Below are 21,726 nucleotides of genomic sequence, written 5' to 3'. Positions count from 1 at the left end.
AAACTAGAAAATAAATGCACATGAAAAAACAGAACAAAGACACTCACAGCTGTGCCTGTGACTCGTGCTTTGACTGTTCTCCCCCTCGTGCTCTCTGCTGTTTTCCAGCTGTGTTTGTGAGTTTGGACACAGAAGTGCTTGTTCTGGAGAAACTGCAGCAGAACTTGACCTACTTTTCCACACAGAAGCATCAGAAAGAGTCAAAGACACCAGTAAATCTGCTGAGAGCCGCACATCTGCATCAGCCGAGAGCAAAACATCACGCCAGATTATTCACAACATTCACACGCGAGAAGTTCCTGAAGCTCAAATCAAGCACGCGCATCTGAACTGAACTGAACCGGCAAGACTGATTCTTTTAAGTGAATCGGTTCATTCTAAAAAAACGATTAATCGGTTCAACTGAGTCGCTGCAATGCGTTTTACATTTTGTAGCGCTGCTGGATTTCGAAGTTAGTGTGTTTTGTAGCTTTATTGTATGTGTGTTGTGGAATAAAAAAACTTTTTTACCATATAATTCAATAAGATGTATATAGGCCTATATATTTTTTAAAAACCATTGCATTCTTAACCTTCATTGGAGTTTAAGTGATAAGTAACCCGATAAAAAGCGGTTTGAAAGTAGCTTCACCATCACATCAAAACTATTCACTAACAGTGGATTATTGGAGAGAATGAGAGATTTTTATGTTTTATCTGATTTTCCAGAAAGGACCTGAAAAGAGAAACTCACCCTAGCAACGGTTGCTATGGTAAACACAGTACAGTGTTACATGTGGGGCGTCTCACACCTGTGTGTGTAATTACAGACTGCAGTCGAGACCAGGTGACACACACACACACACACACACACACACACACACACACACACACACACCTGTGACTGACAGCTGCAGGTATCAGTTCTGCTGAGTGACCTCTGACCTCTGAGTAAAGGTTCAAACTGAGGTCAGTCTATCTCAGATCGATCTATCTATCTATCTATCTATCTATCTATCTATCTATCTATCTATCTATCTATCTATCTATCTATCTATCTATCCATCCATCCATCCATCCATCCATCCATCCATCCATCCATCCATCCATCCATCCATCCGTCTAGTCATCTGTCTGTCCATCTTTGAATTTCAATTAATTTTACATTTAAATTTAAATGGCAATTCTGCATCTTGTTTGTTACATCAAATCATATTCAATTTAAATTCAGGGTTTCGAATTTTGAACTGTCTGGAATTTAAAGTGCTTTCTCAACTCAGGTCTGAATGATGCACAACCCTTTTGTCATATTGTGTTGTTTATTGTTGTATAATACCCATAAACCCTGATTCTCAGTGTGATGTGAAGATACACCTACACACAACGACTGCTGACACACACTGAACACTGTCAACACACATCTGCTCACACAGGTACAGACAGGCGGGTTCACCTGATGACCTGATGACTACCATAGTGAAAAAAATTGCAACATTGCACAAAGTACATTGCAAATATACTAACAACATTTTTTACTATCTTTAAATATATTTAAAGTATATTAGCATCATGCTTTTATCATTTTTTTTCGAACTTTTAACACACTTTAAAATAATTTTACTTTTGTAGATTTTCTAAAAATATATTTGTGTGAAATATATTAATATATTAAGTGAAAATTCTTTAAAAGTGTATTTATTTGCTCTACTTAAACATTTATTTTGGGTATATTTTAACTGTGCAGAAATGATCATTGTAACAATGCATTGAAAGTATACTTTCAAAATATTTTATAGTAGCCTATACAATAGTATATTGTACAAAGTAGTTAAGTAATATTTGTTTATAATTAATATAATATAATACACTTATGGTATATTGCTTGTATGTTTCGAAGACACTCGTAATGAATTTGTAACTTATTACACAACACAAATAAAGCATGTAATTAGTCCCTACACAGGCATATAGGTAGATCTAAGTATACTTGAAGTTGTTCCAATTTAGCACACAAAAGTACACTAAATACACTTAAAGTTATGCTTTACTACAATTTAATTACAACTAAAATATACTTCGTACAAAATTAGTTGTTCCAAAATAGCACACTTCAAGTTAATATTAAAACACTTGAAGTATACAAAATTATTCTGGCTGCAAGTATACTTGGCATATTTGTTTCCACCAGGGATATTTTATGCTGTATTCAGTGATGTGTGATTCCTGTGTCTGTTCTGGGATCAGTTTCCTCGGTGTTTACGTGAGCCTTGAGATCCCATTGGCTGCTGTCCTGCATCATCGCTCAGAAACGCGGGTGAAATCCCCTAAGTTTCCAAGTTATAAAACACTCTGTCTCCCGCGGGACAAACACTCTCAGGAGTCTGAAGAGCAGAAAGGATTCAATTAAACCCAGTTAAACAACAGGCCGCCAAACAAACCGACTTCAAACGGAAAGTGCGAGTTATTTATGACAGAAGAGGAATGCTAATTAGATCCGCTAGCATGCTAACAGCCCGAGTCACTGAACAGGACACAAACACAGACTTTCATTCAACATGCAGTAGCGTTAACTGACAATATAAACACACATAACCTCTTTAATATCTCAGATATTAAATAGCTCCTATAGACAGCTGTGAGATTACATGGAGATATGTGATGTGTTTTTTCCCCAGAGCAAAAGACTCTAGGGTCTAGGCTATAGAGTTTCAGAAAGGTCTCAGTATGAGCTCAAACATTTCTCAGTGAATTTTAGCAAGATCTAATAGATAATCTGTTTTGTCTGTATTTGATATGTATTTGTTTTTCTAATAAGGAATTTGAGGAGAAACATCTGAGACATGCGTTGATACATTTAAGTGATATAGCCTAACTGAGAACTTGTTACTGAAAATCATGAAAGAGCAACATCTGAGCCATATAGGCCCCAGAAAAAGTATAACATTTTATTTTATACTGTAAAAACAGTATAAAATATTATTAAAATAAAAACATAATGGAAATAAAATAAATCAAGCTATAAATTTGATTAAAATAAATCAAATTTGATTTAAATAAACTAAATTTGATTAAAAAGTAAGTTAAAAATAATTTAAATTAAAATATTTAAAATGTATTAAAATATTTGTAAAAAAAACAATACATATATTAAATGATAAAATAAGATAGATAAAACAAATAAAATAACAAAAAAATCAAGTAAATTAAAATAACTGATTAGAAGTAGGCCTAATAATAAACAAATAAATCAAAATTGATTTAAAAATATATAAAATAAATAAATAAATAAAAATAAGGTTAAATAATATGAGTAAGATTAAACTAGATAACTACATTAGATTAAAATAAATAGTAAATAAAAAAATAAAAGAATAAAATAAATAATATATATATTTTAAATGGATAAAAATAAATAAATATACAATAAAAATATTAAATATATATCAAATATTAAATTATAAAAATAATATAGATAAGTAAATACATTTGATTAAAAATAAAAAAATAAAAAGTATTGATTACAAGTAAATAAAAAAATAAATAAAAAAGTAAATAAATAAAAAGTATTTTTTTACTTAATAAAAAAATATTAAGTAAATAAATAATTTAAATAATATAAGATTAAACTAGCTAACTAGATTTGATTAACAAGTAAATAAAAAATAAAATTAATATAAATAATATTCATTCAAATAGAGGAAACTGATTGAACTAAATCAATTGTGATTATTGGCCTACATCTAGAGTAACGGTACTATAGTGAGTATTTTTCAAATAATATTTCACTCATATTTTAGAATGTAAATTTTAACTGGGTCTTAATACATGAACATATATACCTGCCTTTTAAATTTAAGGGTGAAGATGATCATATCTTTGGGTCTGTGGCATCTAAAAGATTGAGAACCCCCTGATCTGAGCAATGCACACACACACACACACACACACACACACTCAGTTAGCGGCCCCGGACCCCGCAGCGGCAGAGAGACGCCCGTCCCGCACACAAACGCTCACCCCGCGCGTGACCCCAGCGCTGTCAAAGGAGCTTTTCTCCCTGTGAAGGAGAGAGAGGGAAAAAAAAGGAAAACATTCCGCTTCCCGTAAGGCGGAAAAGGGAGGGGGGGTGTTTTGGGAAGCTTGTGAGTCATCAGTTTTTCTGTTTCAAAGCCTGTCTCTCTCTCTCTCTCTCTCTCTCTGCCCCGTCATGTTCACAATCAAGCTAGAATCACTTTCTTGCCGGTTCAGTGACTTTCAAACGCATGTGTTGTTGATGTGTGTGTGTGTGTGTGTAATTGTAGGTCTGCACCTGCTCTGTCTAGTTACTGTAGTAAAGCCCTCCACACACACACGCTTTTGTTAGCGCTGTAATGCGTCTATATTTAGACGTTTTATAATCTCAGCCGTATCTGATGGGATATGAACATGTCAGGACAGAAAGAGACTCTAAACAAGTACAGTACATTAACACGGACACGAATGCTTGACCAGCACAGCGCAAGCGCCCCGTACATACAGTTTAGAGTTTAGGGACACCTTGCATGTTGTGTTAATAGTTCAAATAAATCAATTAAAAACTTGTGAACAGGATCAGTGAAAATTGGTCTTATTTGGTCTTTGAAACATGTAAATATCTTATTCGGACGTGCAGTACTTAATGAAAGAAATAAAATCTTTAAACAAAATAAGAACAATTGACAGATCTTCATTCTGTGCAAAAGTTTTCACCCCTCACTCAGTCACTGCTGGAAAGGGTTCAAAGATGCAGAAGATGCCGTTAAACCAGATTGTGAAAAACCTGGAGGATTTTTCTGAAGAAACGCCAGCAGTTTAACTGCACAACTATCACACGACACAAAAACAGTCATTGATCCTTCAGGTAACAACACTATTAAGAATCAAGCGTAGGCTATGTAAACTTTTGAATGTGGGAAATTGTGTAAATGAAGTCTTGTGGACTATATGTAAACATCTGTTATGTTATATTATAATTTTTATAATCCGTCTGTTTTTGAACAGATTTTGCAAGATGCATGTAAACTTATGAGCACAAAATTGTACTTAATTTCATTTCTTTGGCGCTAATAAGCATCTAAAAATGCAGCTTACATATGTTTTTTACAAACCAACAATTTACTTTGTGTTATGGAAATTATGCAAATTCATCGATTTCAATTGGGATGCCATTGATTAAAAGTTGAGTAAATGTTACCTTTAGCTACTCTGCACTTTGACAGGCATCTGTTGAGAAATGAGAATCATATACAGGCGTTTTTAGACTTTAATTTGCTGTATTTCTACTTGATTTCAATCTGACACGACTCTTTCCACACGCTGACACTGAACGTTACGCATTCCTGGCCGTCACACGCTCCGTAGGCGCTCTAACATGCCTTATCTGTGTTGCTGTTGTTTTACTCTCTGTGTCCTCGCAGATGTCTGTGGGAACAGACCCTCTTAAAAGAAGCATTTACCGAAAACTGAAAGCCACACGGGCGAGAACGAGAGGCGCTCTCCCTCTGGAGCGAGTCCTATTTCTGGAGCTCACCATCAAAGCCTCATTATTTCACTCTTTTATGGCATATTTGTGGCTTGTGTAGTTGTTGTTGTGTAACAGATTCGGTGAGGACACAAACCGCACTACCCACAACCGCCACTTAGATAGAGGCGGATCACGTGCGCTTCATGAGGTCAGAGCCACACGCCTCAGACTGAAGCGTTGTGCTCGAGTCCCACGGGTCACACACACACACACACACTGGACACACACACACAACACATGAACACCGTGATTCATCCGGATCATGTGCTGAACACTTGTGCTCGAAGAACTGCTGTTGAGATAGATGGATGGATGGGTGGGTGGGTGGATGGATGGATGGATGGATGGATGGATGGATGTGGGTGGATGGATGGGTGGGTGGGTGGATGGATGGATGGATGGATGGATGGGTGGGTGGGTGGATGGATGGATGGATGGATGGATGGATGGATGGGTGGGGTGGGTGGAGGATGATGGATGGATGGGATGGATGGATGGAAATGAACGAAGAAACAAACTAACAAACAATGGATGGATGATGGATTGAATGAACAAAGGATGGATGTAACAAACAAACAAACAAATGAAGGATAGATGGATGGACTGAAAGAACAAAGGATGGATGGATGTAACAAACAAATGAAGATGGATGGATGGAATGAGCGAACAAAGGATGGATTCAATGGATGTAACAAATAAAGGATGAATGGATGGATGTAACGAATTAATGAACGATGGATGGATGGATGGATGTAACGAATTAATGAACGATGGATGGATGGATGGAATGACGAACAAACGAAGGACAGATTGAATGAATGAAATGAACATTGGATGGAATGAATAAACAAAGGATGGATGGATATAACGAACAAACGAAGGATGGAATGAATGAATGAAGGACGATGGATGGAATGAAATGAACGAAGGATGGATGGATGGATGAATGAACGAACGAACGAACAAACGAAGGATGGAATGAATGAATGAAATTAACAATGGATGGAATGAATGAACGAAGGATGGATATAACGAACAAACGAAGGATGGATATAACGAACAAAACGAAGGATGGATGGATAGATGGATGGAACAAATGAACGAAGAAATGAACGAATGAAGGAACGATGGATGGATGGATCGAAATGTCAGCAAACGAAATGAACGATAGACAGATGGATGAATAGATGGATGATAGATAGATAGATAGATAGATAGATAGATAGATAGATAGATAGATAGATAGATAGATAGATAGATAGATAGATAGATAGATAGATAGATAGATAGATAGATAGATAGATTGACAGACAGACAGACAGACAGACACAGTCTGGTGCAAACGAGAGGCAATCGACACGCACACTCTTATCAGCTACTGAATGCAGAGTTTCTTCCTCAGTGTTTTGCCGTAATCATTTAACCATCTCTGGATTCAGAGTCAGACCACAACACATCCTGAGCTGATGACGGAAACCAGGCTGCTGCTTTATTGCCATTCCAGTAAAATAAATTCAAAAGCGGCCAAAAGCGGCGCACACATTACAGTAATCCGTTCCGTTGACTGCAGGAGGAACAACTTTATTGAAAAACTAAATGTGCAGCTGCAACACAACACATACATACACACTTAAACGCACAAGAATACACACAACACATCCTCTGGTGCGGTGAGGTTTTCCTACAGTGAGTCACGGACGAGTGTGCCTTACATTTGAGAGACACTGAGAGAAAGAGATGTTCTTCATCATTACAGACGTGCTGCAGCTGCTCTATACAAGCACACATGAGATCTGCTCAAATGTACTATCTGTGTGTGTGCCAGTGTGTAATTGACTACAGATTTCTATTGATCCACATGGGGGAGAAGAAACTGAACACACACATACACTCAGCAGTCTGCAAAATCACTCTACATTCATCTCTTTACTACTTTCCTCTTACTGTCTTTTCTTTCTGTTTTTACTCTAGATGCTTGTTGAGAGTGACACAAAATCATTTATCTGAATAAGATCAACATCCTTTCTCTGAATAAGACACGTTCCTGGATCAGCATCCACCAATCACAGTCCTGAACTTGGACTAGTCGATAGGACTGTTGACTGAGGAACATGTGCTGCTTGGGTCAATCATGGTAAACATCATTTCACATATTTGAAACAAGTTTTTTAAAATGCGAACTTATTATTTTTTAATGTAATGTAATGTATGGATGGATGGATGTAATGAATGTAGAAACAAAGGATGGAACCTATAAATGAATAAACAAATTATGGATGATGGAATGGACAAACAATCAAACGAATGAATGCATGAATGCATGAACGAACGATGGATGGATGGATGGATGGATGGATGGATGGATGGATGGAATGAATGAACGAAGAAAAACTAATGAACGATGGATGGATGGATGGATGGATGGAACGAAAAAAGGACGGATGGATGTAAAAAATGTATGAATAAATGAAGGATGGATGGATTGAACAAATGAATGAACAAACAAATTCACAGACGAAGGATGGATGGATGGATGGATGGATGGATGGATGGATGGATGGATGGATGGATGGATGGATGGAATGAAGAAAAAAACGAAGGATGGATGGATGGAACAAACAAACGAAGGTAGGGATGAATGAATGAAGAAAGAAACAATGGATGGATGGAAGAACGAACAAACGAAGGATGGATGGATGGATGGAATGAATGAATAAAGAAACAATGGATGGATGGAAGAACGAACAAACGAAGGATGGATGGATGGATGGAATGAATGAATAAACCAAGCATAAAACGAATGAATGGAAGGAACGAACGATGGAATGAAGGAAGGAAGGAAGGATGGATGGATGGATGGATGGATGGAATGAAGGAAGGAAGGAAGGATGGATGGATGGATGGATGAATGGATGGATGGAATGAAGGAAGGAACGAACGAACGAACGATGGAACGAAGGAAGGAAGGCTGGATGGATGGGTGGATGGATGGAATGAATGAATAAACCAAGCATAAAACGAATGAATGGAAGGAACGAACGATGGAAGGAAGGATGGATGGATGGATGGATGGATGGATGGATGGATGGAATGAAGGAACGAACGAACGAACGAACGAACGATGGAACGAAGGAAGGAAGGCTGGATGGATGGGACAAACTAATGGGTGTATGGAACGAGGGAACAAATAGATAGATGGATGGATAGATTGATGGAAGGATAGATGAATGAATAGTTGGATGGATGAATAGATGGGTGGATGATAGATAGATAGATAGATAGATAGATAGATAGATAGATAGATAGCAACACTCTCTCTCTCTCTCCGGAGACAGATTGTTGAGTCGAGCGCAGCACCGATGCTCTTCATGACTCACGGATCTGAATCACACGAGCTGCGGTCGACTCACAACAAGACACAGAAGCCTCGGATAAACAGCGCGTTTGACAGATGGAGACACACGCCGAAACACCCGCACACACACACACACACACACACACACACACACACACACACACTCACGCTCCGCCTGAAACAGAGCAACATCAAACCAGCGCAGTGTCATTAATCTCCGGCCAGAACTCCGGCGTGATTGACGGAGTGTTTAGGCGGGAAAGAGGAGTGTAAGAGGAAAGGAATTCAGACAACAGCCCGCGAAACTTAGAAACACTCTTTCAGTGTCTGTCATGAAAAGAAGAGCTGCTAATCTGATCCTCATCAACATTCCTGATTTAACACAGCCAGCCCCCCCCCCCCCCCCCCCCCCCCCCCCCCCCACACCCCCCCCACACACACACCCCACACGCACCCCACACACACTCTCCATCAAATAACTCTAAAATAACTCTTCTTCATCAGAAGTGACAGCTTTATTTTACATTCTTTATGTACAAAGGGAACTTTAATATTGGGAAACATAAGGTTAGTTCAAAGTTATCATAATCCACTTTACATAAAAGACTAGACATCTGTGAAATGCTCTCGTTTAATTGTGTGTGTGTGTGTGTGTGTGTGTGTGTGTGTGTGTGTGTGTGTGTGTGTGTGTGTGTGTGTGTGTGTGTGTGTGTGTGTGTTTAAGTCTATACAGCAGTGTGTGTGAGTAAGAAACGAAGAAAAACCCCAGTTTTAAATACACTCTCACACACACACACACACACACACACACACACACACACACACACACACACACACACACACACACACACCTATTAGTTTTTCCTATATAACACACGGTTTGTGGCAGGATCTTGCTGTTTATCACTAGTTCTGTGATATTTGCTATTGTGAAGTTCCAAATAAACATAAATTATCTTATTTATGGATTCTGTTCTATTAGCCTACTTTATATTCAACAAATTCTATAATCTGTCCTGCTGATCAAAGGTTCGGGGTCAGGTACAATACCAGAATACTTGTCCTTTGTTGGTCCCCTTGAGGAAAACAGCTAAATTATACTAAGTGATGTTTTTTTTGAAAATGTAAAAATCCAGAAAGTTTTGTGTGATGGGTAGGTTTAGGGATCGGGTTAGTGTGTGTGTGTGTGTGTGTGTGTGTGTGTGTGTGTGTGCTTGTGTGTGATGGGTAGGCTTAGGGGTTAGTGTGTGTGTGTGTGTGTGTGTGTGTGTGTGTGTGTGTGTGTGTGTGTGTGTGTGTGTGTGTGTGTGTGTGTGTGTGTGTGTGATGGGTAGGTTTAGCGGTAGGGTTAGTGTGTGTGTGTGTGTGTGTGTGTGTGTGTGTGTGTGTGTGTGTGTGTGTGTGTGTGTGTGTGTGTGTGTGTGTGTGTGTGTGTGATGGGTAGGTTTAGCGGTAGGGTTAGTGTGTGTGTGTGATGGGTAGGTTTAGGGGTAGGGTTAGTGTGTGTGTGTGTGTGTGTGCTTGTGTGTGATGGGTAGGCTTAGGGGTTAGTGTGTGTGTGTGTGTGTGTGTGTGTGTGTGTGTGTGTGTGTGTGTGTGTGTGTGTGATGGGTAGGTTTAGCGGTAGGGTTAGTGTGTGTGTGTGTGTGTGTGTGTGTGTGTGTGTGTGTGTGTGTGTGTGTGTGTGTGTGTGTGTGTGTGTGATGGGTAGGTTTAGCGGTAGGGTTAGTGTGTGTGTGTGTGTGTGTGTGTGTGTGTGTGTGTGTGTGTGTGTGTGTGTGATGGGTAGGTTTAGCGGTAGGGTTAGTGTGTGTGTGTGTGTGTGTGTGTGTGTGTGTGATGGGTAGGTTTAGCGGTAGGGTTAGTGTGTGTGTGTGTGTGTGTGTGTGTGTGTGTGTGTGTGTGTGTGTGTGTGTGTGTGTGTGTGTGATGGGTAGGTTTAGCGGTAGGGTTAGTGTGTGTGTGTGTGTGTGTGTGTGTGTGTGTGTGTGTGTGTGTGTGTGTGTGTGTGTGTGTGTGTGATGGGTAGGTTTAGCGGTAGGGTTAGTGTGTGTGTGTGATGGGTAGGTTTAGGGGTAGGGTTAGTGTGTGTGTGTGTGTGTGTGTGTGTGTGCTTGTGTGTGATGGGTAGGCTTAGGGGTTAGTGTGTGTGTGTGTGTGTGTGTGTGTGTGTGTGTGTGTGTGTGTGTGTGTGTGTGATGGGTAGGTTTAGCGGTAGGGTTAGTGTGTGTGTGTGTGTGTGTGTGTGTGTGTGTGTGTGTGTGTGTGTGTGTGTGTGTGTGTGTGTGTGTGTGATGGGTAGGTTTAGCGGTAGGGTTAGTGTGTGTGTGTGTGTGTGTGTGTGTGTGTGTGTGTGTGTGTGTGTGTGTGTGTGTGTGTGATGGGTAGGTTTAGCGGTAGGGTTAGTGTGTGTGTGTGTGTGTGTGTGTGTGTGTGTGTGTGTGTGTGATGGGTAGGTTTAGCGGTAGGGTTAGTGTGTGTGTGTGTGTGTGTGTGTGTGTGTGTGTGTGTGTGTGTGTGTGTGTGTGTGTGTGTGTGTGTGTGTGTGTGTGTGTGTGTGTGATGGGTAGGTTTAGCGGTAGGGTTAGTGTGTGTGTGTGTGTGTGTGTGTGTGTGTGTGTGTGTGTGTGTGTGTGTGTGTGTGTGTGTGATGGGTAGGTTTAGCGGTAGGGTTAGTGTGTGTGTGTGTGTGTGTGTGTGTGTGTGTGTGTGTGTGTGTGTGTGTGTGTGTGTGTGTGATGGGTAGGTTTAGCGGTAGGGTTAGTGTGTGTGTGTGTGTGTGTGTGTGTGTGTGTGTGTGTGTGTGTGTGTGTGTGTGTGTGTGTGTGATGGGTAGGTTTAGCGGTAGGGTTAGTGTGTGTGTGTGTGTGTGTGTGTGTGTGTGTGTGTGTGTGTGTGTGTGTGTGTGTGTGTGTGTGTGTGTGATGGGTAGGTTTAGCGGTAGGGTTAGTGTGTGTGTGTGTGTGTGTGTGTGTGTGTGTGTGTGTGTGTGTGTGTGTGTGTGTGTGTGTGTGTGTGTGTGTGTGTGTGTGTGGCGTGTGTGTCTGTGTGATAGGAGAGAATATAAAGTTTTACAGTATAAAAAAACATTATGTCTATGGAGAGTCCCCCATAAAGATAGGCAAACCGAGTGTGTTTGTGTGTTTGACACAGAGAGATGCTATGTGGTCTCTTAATCACAGGTCTGAACTGCTCTCACGGTGGTCCAGTAGGAAAACGTGTGTGTGTGTGTGTGTGTGTGTGTGTGTGTGTGTGTGTGTGTGTGTGTGTGTGTGTGTGTGTGTGTCTATGTGTGTGTTTTAAATTCATGTCATAGTGGTGAGTAAGAAACGAAGGAACCCCCCCCTCCTCCCCTCCAGTTTTAAATACACACACACACAAACACACACACATTAGTCTTTCCTAACACACAAACACACACAGTTTTTGTCAGGATCTATCAGTAGTTCTGTTATATTTACTTTTCGGAAGTTCTAAATATATGAATGAATTCATAAAAAAGATTCTGTTGTATTACATTATATTCAACAACTTCTATAATCTTTACTGCTGTTCAAAAGTACATGAATACTTTTATTCGTCAAGGACGCATTACACTGATCAAAAGTGACAGGAAATGCATCAATGATGTTACAAAAGATTTCTATTTCGAATAAACACTGTTCTTTTGAACTTTCTATTGATCAAAGAATCCTGAAAAATGTATCACGGTTTCCACGAAATTATGCATCAGCAACTGTCAACTGTTTTCAACACTGATAATAATCAGAAATGTTTCTTGATCATCAAATCATAATATCAGAATGATTTCTGAAGGATCACATGACACTGAGGACTGGAGTAATGATGCTGAAAATTCCGCTTTGATCACAGGAATAAATTGTTTTAAATTGTAATAATATTTCACAATATTACTGCTTTTACTGTATTTTTTAATCAAATAAATGCAGCCTTGGTGAGCAGAAGAGATATTAATAACTCTTACTGACCACAAACCTTTGAACAGTAGTTTATTTCTATAGTGGTTTATTGTGTTTGCGCATTAACAAGGATCTCTGATTTTAACTAAAAACTTGAAAAAAATGAAAAAATTATCTTGAAGTTAAAACAGCTAATCGCTGCTAGGTTCACATCACTGGTCAAAATGATCTTATTATAAATACTGCATAACTGGGTAAAATGTATTCATTTCTAAGCGTTCAGTCCATCAGAGATGGAAAGATGATGGTGTCAAACCCTCCGGCCAGCTCAACATGAGTAAACACACTATACAGCATCTACTTCCCTTAACCGCCTCCTGTGTGGAAACATACGCGTGTGTGTGTGTGAGATATATATTTCCATCTTCTCCTCCATATTAATCTTTAAGATGTTTCTCCTGACGATAATTGGCCAATAAGGAGGCCCAGAAGAGTGATGAGGTCATTTCCTGTGGTTTGGGAGGTGGATTGAGCAATATCGAGCTTCATTGACGTACAGTTTGAACTGTGCAACTGCAGGTTGTGTGTACGTGTCTGGTTGGGTGTCTGTGTGTGTGTGTGTGGGGGGGGGGGGTTAGTTCCTAATTCCACTTTTACCTACTGAAATTTTTCCATGTTGTCTGTCAGTCCACTCTGAACAACTCATTGTTTTTGCAGATGTCAGATGTGATTCTATAACCGACAGAAAGACAGACAGATAAATAATTAGATAGAGAAATATGTATATATAGATAGATAGAGATGGCTTGCCTGGCCATCTTTATCAGACTACAACGAGGACCACAATGGAAATAAGTTTGTAACTTTCTTGTGTTATCCTCGACAGTTCTGATTAATGTATAATGTCACTGTGATGACTTCTTGTTATGCATTTATTTTTTTTACTGTCTAATAAATCAAATAAAAATCAAATAGACAGACAGATAGACAGACAGACAGACAGATAGGCAGACAGATAGATAGACAGATAGTTAGATAGATAGATAGATAGATAGATAGATAAATAGATAGATAGACCTGTCACACCTTGCGTCATTCCATCTATTCCCAGCTACAGACGCAGGTATACACTCGCACACGCACACACACACACACACACACACACACACACACACACACACACACACACACACACACACATGCCCTTCGCTGCTAGAATTTAATTAGATCTCTCCAACTCGGCTTCATTCCCTCGATCTATTTTTTTCCTTCATTTGTTCTCCTTTCTTACCTCACAATCTCTCCCACGCTCCGCAGCCTGTTTCCCTGGCAACAGCTGCTTCCTGTTTGTCCGTCTGGTCTGTCTTTCCAGGAGACCGAGCGGATGATCTATAGATGCACTGATGGAGAGCTAGAGAGGCATTCGAAAAATCATAAAAGGAGCTGTAGTTGATTCTCTGGGACATAAAAAGCTACAAACCAGTGTGTTTATGATTATGATAATAAATTAAAGTAATATGACAACAAATAACAGTTTGCAATATAAAGGAGCATAACAGTTTTTGTACAGTTAAATAACTGGAAGCGGATCTTCCCCTCTCTGTGTATGAGTGTCAATCATAAAAGATGGGCATGGCCACTGGATTCAGGTGTCAATCATAACAGAGAGGTGTGACCTCTGGATTCAGGTGTCAATCATAACAGAGGGGTGTGACCTCTGGATTCAGGTGTCAATCATAACAGAGAGGTGTGACCTCTGGATTCAGGTGTCAATCATAACAGAGGGGTGTGGCCACTGGATTCAGGTGTCAATCATAACAGAGGGGTGTGACCTCTGGATTCAGGTGTCAATCATAACAGAGGGGTGTGGCCACTGGATTCAGGTGTCAATCATAACAGAGGGGTGTGGCCATTGGATTCAGGTGTCAATCATAACAGAGGGGTGTGACCTCTGGATTCAGGTGTCAATCATAACAGAGGGGTGTGGCCACTGGATTCAGGTGTCAATCATAACAGAGGGGTGTGGCCACTGGATTCAGGTGTCAATCATAACAGAGGGGTGTGGCCATTGGATTCAGGTGTCAATCATAACAGAGGGGTGTGACCTCTGGATTCAGGTGTCAATCATAACAGAGGGGTGTGGCCACTGGATTCAGGTGTCAATCATAACAGAGGGGTGTGGCCACTGGATTCAGGTGTCAATCATAACAGAGGGGTCTGAGATTTTCTCAGAAGCATCAGTGATCAGATCAATGTCATTCCAGTGAGATCTGAACAGTGATATAAACGCAAACATTCCAACAAACTTCAAACACAGTGGTGGATAAAAGGGCGATGAAGAGGGAAAGTCGTGTGTGTGTTGGGACTTGAATCTTCAAAGCAAACAAAATATGTAAGCTGATTCTTTACAAACCACATCAAATGTGTGTGTGCGCGCGCGTTTCCCACCGCATTGCTTGCTGCATCTGATGTTTCTTGGGCCAAGTAGTAACTGCAGATGGACTGATGAGTGGAGCAAGTGAGCAGGCGAGTTGTACCGACACACTGTACCCAGGTGGACTATTAAAACACACACACATACACACACACACAGAGACACACAGAGTAAGTGATATTACACACGCACACGGAGGAGTGGAGAGCCGCAGGGCCGCTGTTGTTTCCTCCGCCTGCTTTAAATGGACATCAAACACACGCATGTTGTGTTTCATCCTCACAGCCTGCCAGAAAAAAAGAACAGCGTGTAAGAAAGGTATAAAGAACATGTAAGCAGAGGTCAAAATGAACACACATCGAGTACCAAATGAGACTAAACATTGGCAAGTACATAAAACAGCTGGAAAGAAACTTTATAAGGAACTATACACATATTATCAAGAATAATCTTGCATTCCCTGATGTAAGTTACAGTAAGTGAGCGATTCAAATCAAAGACAAACAATCCAGCTATAAAAAATTAATTAGCATGACTTACTGTAAAGCTTAGGACATTGAAACATACTGTAAATAGTGTATTACAGATAAACATGACTTTGACTACATTTCTTTTTTAACTTTACTTCAAATCATCATGTTTTTCAATGATGCAGTGTTATTTCAGTATTATTTATATGGCATTTATTATTATGATGAATTAAAATAAACTAAAATCTAAAATTCATTTGAATTTTTAAGTTCTAGTCAATTTATGTGCTAGTCATTTGTATTCATTTTTGTTTATTATATATATATATATATATATATATATATACAGTATGTATAATATTATATTGTGCGTGTGTATATTTATGTACATATATATATACACACACATTATAATATTTACAAACTTTTTGTTAGAACGATTAATCGATTTGACAGCACTTATATATGCGTGTGTATATATATATATATATTGCAAGGCAACATTTCTAAGATTTTTTGTTTTAAAGTGCTTTTTGTCATTTTTATAAATTTTTGTATTTTTTTATTGTATTTTTTTTCTATTTAGCTTCAACTATTTATTTAAGTTTTTGTAAGTTTAGTACTTCAAACTTATTTTATGTCAGTTAGTAAGGCAATATTTCAAAGATTTTTAGGTTTAAGTTTTGCTTACGTTTTCATTTCAGCTTTATTTAAATTACCAAAAAGGATTTTAAATAGTTTTACGTTTTAGTCAACTACAACAACATTGGTGCTAAAACATTAAATATTCCTCACAACAAGCCACCAAACTAACTTGAAACAAGTTATTGTGAGATGTAATACATCACGTCATGTCTTTTAATACAAGATACACTCGTCTTACATACGATGTCATGATCTGCACAGTTGGTCATTATTGTAGGGGAAAAACCAACTAAATTCCATTTTCATAGGAACAAAAATGCAAAAAAAAACAGAGTTTCACTTTACCCAAGTGTGACAAAAAGTGCATGCTGGACCCTGAGTGTGTGCATGGAAAGTCTGTTAAATCAGTTACACAATAAAAACGTGTTTACGTCACTGAAAATGAAGCTCTGCCTTCCTAAGGGGAAAGGGTCAAACTCTCCTGCCCTCAAAGGCCACGCAGAAAGGTCATGTTTGTGGTTTAACTATCTCGTGTTTTTCTCCTCTGGGTGCTTTTGTGATCCATCATGAAGGCGGATCAGATCCGTCCCTCTCAAACGGCTGAACTGTGTTGCGGTGAGATCAAAGTAAGTCGTGATGGACGTTGTTTCCACTTATTTTGAAGACACAAAACTTTTCTGAGTAACTCGAACTCTGCAACAATGACATGTTCATGTGCAATCCGCTTTGACAGAGATGCGGATTTGAAAAGGAAGTCAAAAGCCACGTACGTTCGGTCTATCAGTTTAACCAAAAAGTCTCACAAACACACGCCTTTGAGATTCATTGAAGAGCACATATGAGAATACAAACGTCTTCCGGAGACAGACCGTAGGCTGAGTATCGACCGATCTCACTTCCACCGCCACCACAACATCCTGCCCAAAGTCCTGTACGTCAGGAAGTCGTGTCTGTACTATCAGCGCATCAACTGAGAGTTCAACGCCGACTGACTCATTCGCACTCAAAGTTTTTATTTTCCAGGATTCCTGAGGGATGGGTGTCAAGATGAATGTTAATTGCCTGTTAACATCACACCACATCTTGTTCCTGTTGATGTTTCGGTCATCTTTTTTTGTGATTAGCAAGGCGTGAAATTGTTTAAATGCTCTAACATGCTTTATTAAAAGTCATCAGCTCCTAATAACATCCCTCAGAGTCAACATTTGAGGTGGATCAAAACCTTTCATCAAAGTCAAACATGAATTTTGAACAATACCCGTTCTTGTCTACAACTTTGATGGACTTTTTTGATCCACTTCAAATGTTGACTACTGTATATACTATATGGACAAAAGTATTGGGACACACCTCTTAATTATTGAATTCAGGTGTTTCAATGAGAAACATTGCCACAGGTGTATGAAATCTAGCACCTACTCATTCAGTCTGCATTTACAAACATTCGTGAAAAAATGGCTGGTTCTGAAGAGCTAAGGGTATGTTTACACCACACCGTTTTCAACTAAAAACGTAAAACTTTTTATGTGTTTTGGCCGTTCGTTTACACGACAACTGAGTTTTGGGTGCCTGAAAACGCAAACTTTTGAAAACGGGAATCTCTGAAGACGAAGACCTCATGCACATGCGTATTACGTGTTCAGTCTATAGTGTTTCATCGCCATCTAATGGCCTGGCAGCAGAATGCAGCGTTTTAGTCGTTTTCGCGGATCTGTGTGAATAATGGGGATCGTTTTGACAATGATGTCAACTGTATGCGGAAAACTCAAAGGAAAAACTTCTCCGGTTTAAGCGTATCGTTGTCGTGTAAACGTACCCTCAGTGAATTGAAGCGTGGTTTTGTGATAGGATGCATGTCTGTAAAAGTCTCCAACGCTCTGCTTATTCCACCGCTTAAGAGTTCAAAAGTATTACAGGCATTCATATCTGCACAAAACCTGTGTGGCGGGAGCTTCGTGGAGTGGGTTTCCATGATGTAAAGCACGTCACCACTGGACTCTGGATCCGTGGAAATGAGTTCAGTGGAGGGATGGATAATGACTGTTTGCCAGTCTGATGGGAGAGTCTGGGTTTGGCAGATGCCAGAAGGACTTTACCTGCCCGACTGCATTGTGCAACAGTGAAGTTTGGTAAAGGAGGGATAATGGCTGTGCCTGTTTCTGAGGGTTGGGCTCGGCTCCTTACTTCCAGTGAAGGGAAATCTTAATGCTTCAGCAAACCAAGACTTTTTGGCAAAAGGCTATGCTTGCAGCATTGTGGGAACAGTTTGGGAAGGTCCTTCTCTATTGCAGCATCACTGTGCTCCAGTGCACAAAGCAAGACCCATAAAGACATGGATGGATGAGTTTGGTGTGGAAGAACTTGACAGGCCCTCACAGAGCCCTGTCCATCCAGCCGCCCATCCATATATCCATACATCCATCCATCCGCCCATTCATCCATCCATGCATCCATCCGCCCATTCATCCATCCATGCATCCATCCGCCCATTAATTCATCCATCCATCCGCCCATCCATCTATCCATCCGCCCATCCACATATCCATCCATCCATCTGCCCATCCATATATCCATCCATCTGCTCCTCCATCCATCCATCCATCCATCATCCGCCCATCCATCCATTCCAAAACTTTGTCAAGTCAACATTCAAAAAGGTTTTCTAGTTAAAAATTAGTCATAATGCATTTCTTTGAACATCAATTCTGCTTTACATTCGAATCTATTTGAATCGCAATTCTGCATCATTCTTAAACATAACCCGAACCTTCATATCAAGATTTCAAATGCTTCATTGTACTTTCCCAAAACCCTCACTTAGTGTTTACCAGAGTTGAAGGGAGGTGACTTCACATGCTTGATGAAGATGACTCGTCATCTTTGGCCAGATAACCCATTAAAACACTAAAAGGAGGCAATGGGTGGCGATGGCTGAATTTAACCGTTTGTTCTGTTCAGACCTGGCGTTGTTTCTCAGGGCGTTGCTGAAACATTCGTGTCCTGCAGTTCCTCAATGCCTGATACTACCCAACAGTCACACCTTCATCCAGGAGATCAGAGAGGGAGAGTCTACCACAGACTGAAATGAGTCTTCACTTCTTATATTAGTCACTCATCCACGAGCTGCAGAACAACACAGCAAAGAAAGAACAATTCAGACTTCTAATGTTACATGTGAGCAAATGCTATGCTAAAACAACTTCAAAAAACATCTAAGAAAGTTTGTGAGTGTTTAGATGTTCTGCCTTATTGTGCATTTTTACAGCATTGTCTTCGTTGACCTGCAATCAAGTACAATTATGAAGACAAATGCTTTGGGATTTTCTACAGCCCAACCAGTTCGTTTTTTTAACCAGAGAAGTGACCTTGTTCTTCAATTACAAAAGCATTCCAGAGAGACTGTTGCATTGTGGGTGTCCATTACGCACCAGCGGGCATCAGTGGGCGGCCGTCTTTGTAGGTCTCTGGATTAAGGGTGGGGTCAGATGGCAGATTCAGAGCCAGCGCTTGGGAACTGGACGGCTGCCCGAACGCAGACTGATGTGGACGCCCTTCTGAAGGAGAACATGTGCTTTTGTGATGCTCCTCGCTTTGGGTAAAAGAGTCTGTGAAATGAATAAATGTAAATGCAAACAAGGGTCTGTGCAAAATTTGATGCCAGAGTACTAGCATGCATGTTTATTTAAAATTGAACATTAAACATTATACATGCACTTTTGTTCAAATGCAGGTATTGAAGATTATGCATACAAAAATAAATCAGAAAAAAAAAAGACGAAAAAAATGCGAAAATTAAATGAGGAGTAAATAAAGCTCACAACCTTTTAAAGTCTTTCTTATTTAAAAAAAAAAAGGTCTCTAATACTGTCTATGTACAGCCTTACTTCTGTCAACAAAACCATAAAGTTGTTGTTTTTTTAGTAAACTTGTGAAATTTGGCAACAATATAAGCAAATTAAATCAATAAAATAACTTTTTATCCTCTTTGAATGCTCATTCAGTTGCTGGGATAGATGGTGCACTTGCATTCACACGTGTAAAGATCACTTAGTGTTATGAGTTTTTCTCGTTTTGAGAAGAGATGCCCGTCTTTAATCAAAGCAGCTTATACATGCTACACAAATGACTGTACAAACTGTGTGTGTCTGTGTGTGTATGTGTTTGTGTGTATGAGTGTGTGTGTGTGTGTGTGTGTATGTATGTATAATGTATTTATGCGTGTATGTGTGTGCATGCCTGTGTGTGTGTGTGTGTGTGTATGTATGTGTGTGACTGAGTGTCTCTCTCTTTGTGTGTGTTTGTTTGTATATATGTGTGTGTGTGTGCCTGTATGCATGTGTGTGTGTGTGTGTGTGAGTGTGCATGTTCCTGTGTTTGTGTGAGCGTGTGCTTGTGTGTGTATGTGTGCGAGCGTGTTTGTGTGCCTGTGTATGTGTGAGTGTTTGTATGTATGTGAGTGTGCGCGTTCTTGTGTGTGTGTGCCTGTGTGTGTGTGTGTATGTGAGAGTGTGTGTTAATGTGTATGTGAGAGAGAGAGTGTGTGTTTGTGTGTGTGTGAGTATGTTTGTGTGTATGTATGTATGTGTATGTGTGTGTGTGAGTGTGCCTGGGTGTGTGCGTTTGTGTGTATGTGGGAAAGAGAGTGTGTGTTTGTGTGTATGTGAGTGTGTTTGTGTGTATGTGCGTGTGAGTATGTTTGTGTGTATGTATGTGTGTATGTATGTGAGAGAGAGAGTGTGTGTTTTTGTGTGTGTGTTCTCCATTCTAAGGGATGGCGAGTCTCAGATTAGATCTAAAACAACTGAAATAAGCCGCTTTGAGTTCACAGGAACCCTGATCAGAGCAGAGTGATCTCACCCCAATATTCATCTGTTACTTTCCTCTGTGACACTGAAATATGTAAAAGAGCACATGAGTATGTCCCAGCATAACAACCTGCATGTGTGTCAGAACTACACTTTGCATATTAATACCTATGAAAACTAACGAGATCATGTTGGACAGAGATTAAAAAGATCTCTGTGTGTGTGTGTATGTGTGAGTCAATACTGTAAGTTCATCTGTGAGTTTTCCTTCACCCGACGACCTCCTCACTGTCAAAGACGAATCCTCAAAGTCTGAGCGCAGGTCACTGTGATGTGTGATGCATCGATCCACTATTTCTGTTCTCCTGCCGTCTCAAAGAGCTGGCACACGTTCAGACGGCTTCACCGAGAGACACAGGAATCCGTCAAACTCGTATCTGAGACAAAAGAATCACGTGGAATTCCAGGATTGAACCGAGATTACGGGTCACCGCCGATGAGAAGTGTAAGGTGGGCGGTTTTGACACACGGGTGACTTAAAAGAGATGAAACATACAAATGAATCTGTCATTTATA

The 21,726-nt window shown here is 39.8% G+C and overlaps 2 long non-coding RNA genes across 2 annotated transcripts; one reads left to right on the top strand and one right to left on the bottom strand.

Moving 5' to 3' along the window:
• Positions 1 to 1,963: 1,963 nt before the first annotated feature.
• Positions 1,964 to 15,758, bottom strand: LOC309495397. The gene is made up of 3 exons (XR_014204653.1): positions 15,245 to 15,758; positions 14,088 to 14,207; positions 1,964 to 2,360 (listed from the first exon to the last, which is right to left on the bottom strand). It is a non-coding gene; the product is annotated as an uncharacterized lncRNA (long non-coding RNA).
• Positions 15,759 to 19,457: 3,699 nt separating this feature from the next.
• Positions 19,458 to 20,329, top strand: LOC309495404. The gene is made up of 2 exons (XR_014204657.1): positions 19,458 to 19,519; positions 19,611 to 20,329. It is a non-coding gene; the product is annotated as an uncharacterized lncRNA (long non-coding RNA).
• The last annotated feature ends 1,397 nt before the right edge of the window (positions 20,330 to 21,726 follow it).

The sequence above is a fragment of the Leuciscus leuciscus genome (assembly GCF_965113295.1).
Source record: "Leuciscus leuciscus genome assembly, chromosome: 1".
NCBI lineage: Eukaryota > Metazoa > Chordata > Actinopteri > Cypriniformes > Leuciscidae > Leuciscus > Leuciscus leuciscus.
This window is presented reverse-complemented; position numbering and strand designations above follow the sequence as displayed.